We start from the raw sequence: 13076 nt of genomic DNA, 5'->3' as shown, positions 1-13076 counted from the left end.
GGAGACCATGTCCTGTGACCTCTGACACCGACGCCATGGCCAGCACCGACCGAGGGCTTGCTCAGCCGTGGTTGGGTAAATGGGAGAAAGAGTGACAGGGACAATGGAGGGAGGGAGGGAGGCACCAGGAGGGGCTGAGTGGGGAGCAGGCACGGCCCCGGTGGGGCGCCTTAGGGAGACGCAGCTGGTGCTCAGGCAGCCCTCTGCTCCTGCAGGTCCTGACCCCCGAGCGCAGCAGCTGGTCCTCCCCGAGGGCGTGGCCGCAGCTCCCCAGGGGCCCAGGGCGGGGCCTCAGGGCCGCAGCTCCTCCAGGTGGGTGCCCAGGGTGGGGCCTCCCCAGGAGCCCAGGGCGGGGCCTCCCCAGGAGCCCAGGGCGGGGCCTCCCCAGGGGCCCAGGGCGGGGCCTCCCCAGGGGCCCAGGGCGGGGCCTCCCCAGGAGCCCAGGGCGGGGCCTCCCCAGGAGCCCAGGGCGGGGCCTGGGACCGCAGCTCCTCCCGGAGCCCAGGGTGGGGCCTCAGGGCCGCAGCTCCTCCCGGTGCCCAGGGTGGGGCCTCCCCAGGAGCCCAGGGCGGGGCCTGGGGCCCAGCTGCGAAGGACGGGGCTGTGGACTGTGGAGCAGGATCCCAGGGGCTGACTGAGGCGGGCGAGGGCACGCCTCCCGAGCGGTCCCAGGAGAAAGTCCGTGCCTCCTTCTGTCGTCTGAGTTCCAAGACTGTCCCCGCCCAGAGCACGGCAAAGGGCCTGTGACGGACACGTCCACGCTGAGCCAGAGCCGCAGGGAGTCACAGGAGCCTCGGGGCCGTCGGGCGCGGCCCAGGCGGCTCAGGGGCCGTGGCACTGGCATTGCTGGCGGGGCTGCTTACGGCCGAGGGTTCTAAGAATTTGGGAGCTTCGTGGAGACACCTGCTTTCCCTCCTGTAACACGTGGGCTTTTCCTCCTGTAACACGTGGGCTTTCCCTCCTGTAACACGTGGGCTTTCCCTCCTGTAACACGTGGGCTTTCCCTCCTGTAACACGTGGGCTTTCCCTCCTGTAACACGTGGGCTTTCCCTCCTGTAACACGTGGGCTTTCCCTCCTGTAACACGTGGGCTTTCCCTCCTGTAACACGTGGGCTTTTCCTCCTGTAACACGTGGGCTTTTCCTCCTGTAACACGTGGGCTTTCCCTCCTGTAACACGTGGGCTTTCCCTCCTGTAACACGTGGGCTTTCCCTCTGTAACACGGGGGCTTTTCCTCTGTAACACGTGGGCTTTCCCTCTAACACGTGGGCTTTCCCTCCTGTAACACGTGGGCTTTCCCTCAATAACACGTGGGCTTTTCCTCCCGTAACACGTGGGCTTTCCCTCCCGTAACACGTGGGCTTTCCCTCCCGTAACACGGGGGCTTTCCCTCTGTAACACGTGGGCTTTCCCTCTGTAACACGTGGGCTTTCCCTCTGTAACACGTGGGCTTTCCCTCTGTAACACGTGGGCTTTTCCTCTGTAACACGTGGGCTTTCCCTCTGTAACACGTGGGCTTTCCCTCTGTAACACGTGGGCTTTCCCTCTGTAACACGTGGGCTTTCCCTCTGTAACACGTGGGCTTCTCCTCTGTAACACGGGGGCTTTTCCTCCTGTAACACGTGGGCTTCTCCTCTGTAACACGTGGGCTTTCCCTCTGTAACACGTGGGCTTCTCCTCTGTAACACGTGGGCTTTTCCTCTGTAACACGTGGGCTTCTCCTCTGTAACACGGGGGCTTTTCCTCCTGTAACACGTGGGCTTCTCCTCTGTAACACGTGGGCTTTTCCTCCTGTAACACGTGGGCTTTCCCTCCTGTAACACGTGGGCTTTCCCTCCTGTAACACGTGGGCTTCTCTGTAACACGTGGGTTAAGCTCAGGGGCTCTTCGGTCGGGAAAGGCTCTCGGGAGCTCCTTCTGTGTCAGCAAAGACAACTGAAGCTCCAGTCACACCCTGCCTGACAGCCAGGGCTGGCACTGAAAATACCGGGGCCCGCCGGCCGGAGCGGCTCCGTGGTGGAGCATCGACCTCTGAGCCGGGAGGTCACAGTTCGATTCCTGTCAGGGCACAGGCCAGGGATATGGGCTCCATCCCCAGTGGGGGGCGTGCCGGAGGCAGCCGATCCATGAGTCTCTCATCACGGATGTTTCTCTCTCTCCCTTCCCTTCCTCTCTGAGATCGATAAAAATTATTTAAAACAACACCACCTCGGCCCTTGGCTGTTTCCTCACGGTGACAGCGAGTGGGCGCCCTCACACCACACTCCGTCCCCTTCTTCCAGGTCCTCGTGGTCAGCGCGGCCTGGGCCACGGCAGCGTTTCTCGGCGCCCCGGGTGCTCACAGGCCGAGGCCGGCGGGCCCACGTGGTGCTGGCGGCGGGTAATGGTCCCCGGCACCGGGTTGGTGCGTTGGCATTTATCAAGTAGGAAGAGGACCTTTTTTAAGGTTCAAACACTTCTGGGCCTCGGCCGCGGGACCGGCTGCAGGCGGCTGAGCTGGACCAGAGCCCCTCACGGGAGGAGCAGCACCTCGGGGCCTTGGTCGCGGGTTCGAGGAGCAGGTGGGTGTGGAGTGTGAAGACCCCATGGTGCGGACACGCCCCGGGAAAGGGCAGCGCGTCCAGCCAGGTCAGCCCCGCCCCACCTCCCGCGCCTGCTGGGCCGTCTGGGACCCTCAGCCCCGGCCCCGGCGATGCGGAGTCGTCCGGCCCGCAGTGAAAATCACAGGAAACGGCGAGATCGGGGTCCGAGGGAGCAGCGGTGGGAACAGGTGGCCAGCGCTGCACATGGAGGGGGCAGCGGAGGGCGAGCAGTCTGCACGCCAGGGCACCCCCCACCCACGCCGCCTGCAGGAGGGGCGCCGCCGTAGCCCGGTGCCCACACCGTTTCTATGACGCGCCAGGCAGGAGGGCTCGGGCCTCGCAGGTGGCCTGTCCCGGTGGCTGCGGACTGGCCGCGTGGGGACCGGCTGGTGGGGAATGGCGCCGAGGGCGGGTCCATTCGCAGGAGGCGTGAAGCCTGGCGGAGGCGGGGAGGGCTGGACTGGTCCCACCCTCGGCCAGAGAGGATGGTGGCCCTTCGCTGTGGCCACACGCCGCGAGCTGAGGTGACGTTAAAAACAAGGATTGTGCCAATACAGGGACACTGGGCATGCCCAGGGACCTCGGAGCAGGCGGGAGAGCACAGAGGGATGCGGGGACGGGGGTGGGGGTGGGGGTGGGGGTGGGGGCAGGGAAGCCACTCCCGGGGGAGCCCAGGAGTCCAGCACCCGCCTGCTTCCCGGGAGCCAGGGTCCCCACGTCCCCGGGAGACTAGTTCACACTGCCAGGGGTGTTACACGGGGATTAAAGATTTATTTGCCGGAGGAATGACCTGTAAGTGTCGGACATAGAACTGCGAATAGAAGCGTGTGTGCGTGAACCTGCACCCGGCACTGTGCTGAGGGCCAACGTGCGTGAGCTCACCCAGCCCCCACGGCCGCGGGCGGTGGTGCGGGTTCACCGTTCTCTGGGGAGGAGACCCTCGGAGACGAGGCGGCCGTGGCCTCCGAGCGGGGCCTGCGTGCGGGACCACACGGTCCCTGTGGTGTCGGAGGTTGGGCTGCATCCATCCCACAGCAAAGGCCACGTCCAAACCGGGCTTTAGGAAAACGGAGCAGAACAAACCAGCAGGCCCGGCAAGCGGAGCGGGAACCTGCCCCGGCCGGTGTGGCTCCGCGGGCAGCGCGTCGGCCTGCGGACGGCAGGCTCCCGGGTTCGAGTCCGGTCAAGGGCACGTACCGGGGTTGCAGGCTCCTCCCGGCCCAGGCTCTGGTCGGGCACATGCAGGAGGCAGCCCATCGATGTGTTTCTCTCACATCCATGTCTCTGTCTCCCTCTCCCTCTCCCTCCCACTCTCCCTATAAATCCATGGAAACATGTCCACGGGGGAGGATTTAAGAAAAAGAGTGAGACCTGGGTCACCTCTCAGCTCCGCAGGCGTGTGCGGCGTGCTGAGGGCGCGTGCTGCGTGCTGAGGGCGCGTGCTGCGTGTGTGTGCTGCGGGTGTGTGCTGCGGGCGCGTGCTGCGTGCTGCGGGGTGAGGGTGCGTGCTGCGTGCTGCGGGTGTGTGCTGTGGGTGTGTGCTGCGTGCGTGTGCTGCGTGCTGCGGGTGTGTGCTGCATCCTACGGGCGTGTGCTGCAGGCGTGTACTGTGTGCTGTGGGCGTGTGCTGCGTGCTGAGGGTGTGTGCTGCATGCTACGGGCGTGTGCTGCAGGCGTGTACTGTGTGCTACGGGTGTGTGCTGCGTGCTGCGGGCATGTGCTGTGTGCTGTGGGCTGCAGGGAGCAAGGCACAGCTCGACACCTGGCACCATGGGCCCGTCGGGCCTGGCCTTGAACTTGTGTCAATGAAATGATGTGTGTGTTCTTGGTGTCTGGCTTCTTTTGCTCACCGCACTGTGCGAGAGAGCCGTCGGCCTAGCTGTAGTCTGCGCGTCCTCGTTCTCCGGCTGCGTGAACACGCGGTGTGTCGTGTGCCCACGGACGAGGTGGCAGCCCCCTGCGGACGGCGTTCGGCGGTCCCTTTGCTGTGACAGGAGGTACTGTCGTGTGGGGCCAGCGTGCGTCCCTCGGCAGACACGCGCACAGCCCAGCTGGGTGTGAATGCGGGAGTGGAATCGCGGGGCCACTGGGGGTTCGTAGGCTCCGCCACGCTGGTCTTTCCGGTGGGGTTGTACCCACTGAAAGGCGTTGTTGTCCAAGACGCTTGAGAAATACTGACTTGTGACTCCTGTGGGAAAACGCTGTCTTCACGGGGCCAGGACTGAAATGTTGATGGCACATCCACCCCCGACCTCTTCCACCCCATTTATAGCCCCGAGCCGGGCTGAGGAGGTAAGAGCGGGAGAGACTGCGGCTTCTGAAGCAGCTTCAGGGCAGAACAGAAGGTGTGTGCCCCCCTCACTGCGACCTGGCTCACAGCCCACTCACAGGTCTGCTCTCTGACTAGAATGAACCCTCGTGACCTCCCGCTCTAGTCAACCCTTAACCACCCAGCACAGCTGGAGACACCCTGCTCCCCGGCCACTTCCCAGCCTCCTCCTCCCTCCAAGCCCTCCTGATCCATCAGCCTCCTCCTCCCTCCAAGCTCTCCTGGTCCATCAGCCTCCCAGCCTCCTTCTCCCTCCAAGCCCTCCTGGTCCATCAGCCTCCCAGCCTCCTCCTCCCTCCAAGTCCTCCTGGTCCATCAGCCTCCCAGCCTCCTCCTCCCTCCAAACCCTCCTGGTCCATCAGCCTCCCAGCCTCCTCCTCCCTCCAAACCCTCCTGGTCCATCAGCCTCCCAGCCTCCTCCTCCCTCCAAACCCTCCTGGTCCATCAGCCTCCCAGCCTCCTCCTCCCTCCAAGCCCTCCTGGTCCATCAGCCTCCCAGCCTCCTACCTCCGAAGGCCCATTCCAAACTGAAATGTGCTGCAAGTGTCAAGTACACAGTGGATTATGAAGAATTACTGGAAAAAATATAAAATATCTCCTTAATAATTTTTATATTGTTCCTGTTGAAATGCTAATGTTTGGGATACACTGAACTAAAGGGAATATATTATTAAAATTAATTTCCCCTCTTTTGGTTTACTCTTTAAAAATGCGGCTATAGCCCTGACCGGTTTGGCTCAGTGGATAGAGCGTCGGCCTGCGGACTGAAGGGTCCCAGGTTCTATTCCGGTCAAGGGCATGTACCTTGGTTGCGGGCACATCCCCAGTAGGGGGTGTGCGGGAGGCAGCTGATGGATGTTTCTCACTATCCCTTTCCCTTCCTCTCTGTAAAAAAATTAATAAAATATATTTTTTAAAAAATGCGGCTAAAGATGATTAAATTCCTTAGACTGACGCACCTGGGCCTCAGCTCACTGCTCTCTCGGGATGCGCTTAACTTCTTCGCACCTCAGTTCCTGCCTCTGTGAACTGCGTAATCACGACCTCCTGACCCCGTGGTTGGGAATAAACGTGTTCATAGTCACAACGTGTTGAAAACAACGCGGGCGCCCAATAGCCCTTCCCTGGACGCCGGGCATGGCTGTGCTTCACGCCACCCGATCCCCAGTGCGAACAACTTCCCAGCCTCGGCAGTGGGTCCTCCCTCTTGTCTCGGGGAGCCCGGGGCGGCCAGGGCCAGTCAATGCAGAGGGACCCGCCATTGTGCCCCTGGGACGCCACAGGTGAGGATCACACACCCGAGCAGCCGCCTTTGATACGGCGGCCGCCCGCAGAGGAAGCCTGCGCCCCGGTGGGGAGCGACCCGGCCCACGCTCTGTGGACAAAACCAGACGGAGTCCTTCTCGCCCCACACAGAGGACGCTGGAAGGATTCTCTCTGCCCCGATTCTAGTTAAAATGATCGCCACCAACGTGTTTATCAGAACAGCCTGGTCTTCAAAAAAAAAAAAAGAAGAAGAAGAAGCAGCCAGGATTCCATTTGGAAACAGATCTACACATTAAGGAGGAAACTGGACTCCGCCTGGGACCCAGGACTATCGAATCGGATCTCGAGCTCGCGTACAATGGTCCGCTCTGACTGCCCCGGGATCGCATGCGGGACCCTCGCGGTGGGCTACAATGCTGCCCGTTGTTCTCAGCTCGCTGACAAACGAGCTCTGGTCCTTTCTGTCGGAGTGTTGTGTTTCCAAAGGCCCGTCTGGGTTAGAGAGCCAGGACGGAGAGCAGCGCCCTGCACCGGGAGCCGGGCTGCGTGTCTCCGGGAGCGGCGCGGGCTGCGCGGGGCCTGAGGGTGGCGGGCCTCTCGGGAAGCGCAGGGAGAGCGGGGAAGGCCGCCGGCTCTCAGGGCTGCAGGCTCGCGCTCGCAGGAGGGCGTGCCGAGGGCTAAGAAGACTCAGTTGAATCACCATCTCCGGGAAGAGAAACACGTTTCCATAACTCACTCCGAATTACCGAGGTTGGATTTCCATGTTCTGTTGTTTGGTTTTGGAAAAGAAAGCTAAATGGTAAGAATGGTTCTGTAGAGAAGGCCGGGTTCCGTTCTGTGAGTTCTCAGCCGGGGTGCGGACTTGCCCAGGCGGCCTCACCAGTCGCTCTGCTCCTGCTCAGACCCCTCCAGGGACGCGCCGGCCCGAATGGTGTCATGTGAGGAGCAGGAAAATCAGAAAAGGAAGGGCTCTGGGCTGGCATGAGCGTCCTCGTCACACAGTCAAGGCACCGAGTCGCGAAGACAGCACTCAGGCCCACCTGGGAGGGGAGTGTGCGCTGCAAAAGCAGGGTCACCAGGAACACAGCAGCTCCTAACAACGCCCTCCGTTCTCCTCACCAGCAGGCTGCGTCCAGGTAGCAGGCCTGTCCCCTGGATCTCAGCTTCTGAAAGCTGTCCCTGCACCTGCCCCCTGCACCTGCCCCCTACCCCCCTGCACCTGCCCCCTACCCCCCTGCACCTGCCCCCTGCACCTGCTCTTCCTGCACCTGCCCCCTGCACCTGCCCCCCTGCACCTGCCCCCTGCACCTGCCCCCCTGCACCTGCCCCCTACCCCCCTGCACCTGCCCCCCTGCACCTGCCCCCTGCACCTGCCCTCCTGCACCTGCCCCCCCCACCTGCCCCCCTGCACCTGCCCCCTGCCCCCCTGCACCTGCCCCCTGCACCTGCCCTCCTGCACCTGCCCCCCCACCTGCCCCCCTGCACCTGACCCCGCCCCCTGCACCTGCCCCCTGCACCTGCCTCCTACCCCCCTGCACCTGCCCCTGCCCCTGCCTCCCTGCACCTGCCCCCCTGCACCTGCCCCCCTGCACCTGCCCCCCTGCACCTGCCCCCCTGCACCTGCCCACTGCACCTGCCCCCTGCACCTGCACCCCTGCACCTGCCCCCCTGCACCCGCCCCCCTGCACCTGCCCCCCTGCACCTGCCCTGCACCTCTCGTCTGCTCACCTGGGCGGCTCTGAAGCCGGCAGAGGCTTTGATCACATTCAGCATTTCCATGTCTATGCACCTCACACTCACTCTAATTTTTTATAAAACTTGAAATCGTTTTAAAAATAAAACAAATATCCTCTTGAAATTCATTGACTATGAAAACCTAGTCTACAAGTAGAATATTGGGAATCTTTGAAAAGGGAGGAAAAGCTACCTGGACTTTGCTTCTAAGTGTAATGGGGTTTTAAGGTGTCTGCCATTAAGTTGATATGTTGCTGGTTGGCATTTAATGAAGTTGGTTAATTTTGTGCTCACAGGGCTGGACTGTATGCACATGCACATGACGGCCGTATACACTGAGGTGTAAATGCATTGGGTCTAGTGCCTCTTAACGCTCTTCAACGCTCACAGGTGCGGCGCGGGGCCCGGTGACACCTGGCTGTGACAAACGCTGGTTTATCAGACAGAAAACAGTTCCTAGTCTAGTTCTCTTCCAAGCGCCTGAGGAGGGAGGGCAGCCGCTGTGCTTGAATTTCTGGGGGGGCCCTCATTTGGTTGTTCATTGCAGGTAGGGGTGTCCCCCACGCTGGGCCAGGGACATGCCTGTGCATAGAGGAAGCCTGGTGCGGTCCCATCCGAGCGCGGCTGTTCCCCCGGGACCGAGTCGCCGCCTCTAAAAGTGGGGGGTTGCCCGGGGTCGGGCTGCCTGTGGGAGGGTGTCCTTTGGCAGGTCTTCGGAGAACAGGCCACCGAGGAAGCAGTGGATCAGGATACAGGAGAACGACTTGCCCCCCCGAGTTAGAAAGCAAAAGGACTGAACCCGAGAGAAACAGCGCCGCCCGGAGACCAGGAGGAGCGTTTCGTCCGCGGGAAGATGGTCCCGTCCGCTTACACTCCGGCCAGGGGTCAGGGGCGTCTTTGTGCCGTGGCGGCCGGGCCCCCGAGAGGCTGCATCACGGGGAGGCCGGGCCCTGAGAGGGAGGCTGCATCACGGGGAGGCCGGGCTCTGAGAGGGAGGCTGCGTCACGGGGAGGCCGGGCCACAGGGCCCCTCCCGCAGAGCCGCCTCCTGAGCCCCGGGCTAATGGCTCCTCTCCCAGTCTCAGCCGCAGGCACCAGGACAGCGCAGCCAGCGCAGGGCTGCGCCGAGACTGGAAAGGGAGGGGCTCCTTTCCGTGTAAAGAACGATGATTTCTGTTGCGGGAGCCGCGAGGGGAAAGCGGGGAATGAAAACCGGCCGAGGACCAGGCAGCCGTCCTGGCCGGCCCGGGGCAGCGGACAGATCCGCTCCCATCACTCCGGAGGCCTTTCCCTGAGTTCCCAGAGCCAGTCACCAATCACGTCACCCCACCCGGGAAGAACGGGCGACACGGAACAGGACACCCGAGGGGAGGACCCCGAGGTCTCCGGCTGCTGCCCTTTCCCCGAGGTGCTTCCCCGCTGAGCCTCGCAGCCTGCACCTGCTCCTGCACCTGCTCCTGCTCCTGCTCCTGCACCCACTCCTGCACCTGCACCTGCACCCGCTGAGCCTGCACCCGCACCTGCTGCAGAGGAAGAGGCGGGAAAAGGGTTTCTCCTCCCGTGTCCCCCCACTGCGCCGACCTCGTCCTGGTCCGGGAAGCAACTCCCTGCAGAGTCACTGGCTCAGCTCTGGCTCCCCGCCGCCGCCACAGCCCCTGTCTTTGTCCGGCTGCCCATCAGTCAGGGCTGTCGGCGCTCCCAGAACTTTCTAGGAGCAGCGTTTCTGGGGGGGGGGGCGGGGGCAGGTCCCCGTGCACGTCCTTTTCCCTCAGGGGGTCAATGTGGGGGAGCCTAGAGGGACAGACACAGGCCATAGGCTTACAGATAGCAAGTCAGACCCGGCGGGCGAGAAGCCCTGTTCCCTGGGTCTCGGAGGAGGGCCCCCGAGGAAGGGAGGGAGGGAGGGTCCCCAAGGGAGGGAGAGAGGGAGGGAGGGAGGGCAGACGCCACGGAAGGGCATCGCTCTCCTGCACAGACACGGGGAAGCCTAACCAGCCCCAGCAGTGAGGAGACCTTCCAGGGGTCGGCGTGGGGCGTGGGGCATGGGGCGCACAGAGGAGACGGAAGTGGAGGCTCAGATGGCGGCTCAAGGGGCAGCAGGGGTGGGGTTGACACCCAGAGGCCGTCTGGAGAGGGGAGGGGGAAGGGGAGAGGGGAGGGGCCGGCTGCGGGATGTGAGTCTGGTCCGCTGGGTGGGGTGGGTGAGGAAGAGATGGAAGGAAGAGGTCAAGCCCTAGATGGTGGTACCGAAGGTCAAGGTCAAGGTCAAGGTCAGACCACGGGGGGCAGATGGGACTCCCTGGGCCTGTTGTGCCCCAGCTCCCACGGCGACAGGTGCAGGCTGGGCGCCCCGGGAGGCCAGGAGGCCGGGAAAGGGCAGCAGCGCAGGGGCAGGGCTGTGGGCGGAGGGCAGCTGACCGGGTGCTGACCCGGGGCCGGCGGCTCCTCGGGGTGCGGGAGGCTGGCTGTCCGGACCCCGGGGTGGTCAGCAGCGCCCTGGCCGGGGCCCCACACGGAGACAGCCCAGCAGGTCTCACAGGTCGCAGGCCCGGGCGGGCGGGGAACCGCCTCGCTGAGAAGCGGTGCGGAGTGGGGGGCGGGAGGGAAGGGGGTCACGGCGACCGCCATTGGGGCACATCGCCGCCCCGGCCGCGGCCCCTCGCGGTGGAGCGTGTGCGGCGCCGTCACCCTGAGCTGTGGCTCCCACGTGAGGGCGGGGCCGCGGCCCACCCTCCTGTCCCACACGCGGTCCCGGCGTGGCGGCCTCGCTTTCCCGGCTCCGCCCCTGCGCCCCGAGGAGAGCGAGCGCGGCCGTCCTCCCCCCCCCCCGCACCCCCACCTCCCTCACGCTCCCGGCTGCCCCCCTCATGCTCCCGGCTGCCCCCCACCTCATGCTCCTGGTTCCCCCACCCCGCATGCTCCCGCCCCCCCCCCCCATGCTCCTGGCTGCGTTTGCAGCAGCAGTAGGTCCCCCCCTCCCCACATGCCTATTACCGTCCCCCCCACCCCGCGCGGCGCCCCAGAGCAGCGCCGACCCCAAGGCTGGAGCAAAGGGGGGATCTCCTTCGAGAAACTGCTCTCACAGCCCCTCGCCCATGGCCATCCATGAGTGACCCCGAAACGCAGCTCTGCTATTGGACGTGTTACCTCTCGTGGATCCGAGAGTTACTGGGGCTCTTTTTTCAAAATTGTTCCCCCCTCTTTCCAACCACGCAGTCTTGAGAAGCAGAGATTTCCTGCCTCCGAATGCGGCCTCCTGCTGGGGCCGGGCGGGGGGAGGGGGGCACGTGGCCACGCCCACAGCCCAGGATGGGGGCGCCTGGCCACGCCCACAGCCCAGGATGGGGGCGCCTGGCCACGCCCACAGCCCAGGATGGGGACGCCTGCCCACGCCCACAGCCCGAAGTGGGCACGTGGCTGCAGATGGTGCCCTTGCTTCCTGGGGCTCGGGGCTCCAGGTTTCACTCTGATGCTCACTCCCTGGGAGGTGCCAGGGCCGCAGAGGCGCTGGTGGGGGTGGGAAGTGGGGAGGGGGGCGCGGCTCTGGATGCCGAGAGTCCCCCCAGGGTGTCCAAGCTCCGGAAGTGCTGTCAGCGGGGCTTGACCTCGTGAAGCTTGACCTTCCCAAACTATCCAATGGGGGTCAGACCAGCTCTAACCAACTTCTGAGGCTGATGTGAACATAATGAAACAACAGACATTAGACTCGCTCGCTAAGTAAATGGGGGCGGAGCCCTATATGTTTATGGTGCACACGGAGTGGCCAGATGATGACGATCTCTGAGCGCATAACCATCTGGCCATTCGGTGTCTATCCTATAGGATAAAGGGCTAATATGCAAATTGTCCCCTCGACCAGGAGTTCTACCAGCAGGCAGGCCGGCCAACCACCCATGTCCCCTCCCCATGGCCAGGCTGGCCGGACCCCACCCATGCACGAATTCATGCACCGGGCCTCTAATATTTATATATATATATATATATATATATATATATATATATATATATATATATACACACACACATACACACATACACACACACACACACACACACACACACTGAGTGGCCAGATTATTATGCATTCAGAGATCATAATAATCGGGCCACTCCATGTATATTTCCCTCTAATAATGTCATAGATTTGTAACCAATGGATAAATATTCCTATGTGCTGTGGCTGTTTTAATCATCATAGACGCCTCCTTTTTTTTTTTTTTTAAATATATTTTATTGATTTTTTACGGAGAGGAAGGGAGAGGGATAGAGAGTTAGAAACATCAATCAGCTGCCTCCTGCACACCTCCCACTGGGGATGTGCCTGCAACCAAGGTACGTGCCCTTGACTGGAATCGAACCCGGGACCTTTCAGTCCGCAGGCCGACGCTCTATCCACTGAGCCAAACCGGTTTCGGCCATAGATTCCTCCTTGACACGACTCCTCAGGCCACATGAATTCTACATCATTATGAGGGGTTTTCCACAGATAGTTTGCAAGACCCTTTTTTCAGGCCCCAAATCTCCACACGCTCAGCCTTGTGCCCCACAGGCCAGCCCACCCTTACTTTTCAAAAACTTTGAGACAAGGAAAGACAGGAAATCTTTTTTCATCCGAATTTTGAAGCTTTGATCTTCATTATCTTAACATTCAAAACAGAGCTGCGGGCGTTTATCCTCAAAGCCGTAACACGGGTTCTGGCCCCGATGCCTCTGAGCCGGTCCAGGTTTCAGTTTCCCCCCGCCAGGTTCCTCCCCCCAGGCCGCATTCCTCCGGCGTGTCCTCCTCCTCGTCCTCTCCCTCCTGCCCCCTCCCCTGCTCCCCCCGCCCTCCTCTCCCCCGCACCCTCTCTGCACCGGGACACACAGTTCTTCCAGATCAGAGCGCAGGGAGCACCAGAGAAAAGTCCCACTTCATGGCCAACCGTTTAATTCCTTGAGGCTTTATTTCATCTCAGAGACAGCATTTCCTTCCTGTTTCTGAGCAGACACCCTTGCCGAGCGGAAAGTTCCTGGAACAATTCGCGGAGCCCCAGCCCACGGGTGTTAGCCCCTCGCCCGGCTGCTGGCAGGTGAGGGTGTGGACCCCACCTCCCCCCCCCCCACAACTTCCTCCTGGATCAGCTCCTTGGCCCTCTGTTCCACAGAAGGTGGCCTCCTTGGATCCTGC

Source organism: Plecotus auritus, assembly GCF_963455305.1.
Source record: "Plecotus auritus genome assembly, chromosome: 7".
NCBI lineage: Eukaryota > Metazoa > Chordata > Mammalia > Chiroptera > Vespertilionidae > Plecotus > Plecotus auritus.
Note: the sequence above shows the minus strand (reverse complement) of the source record.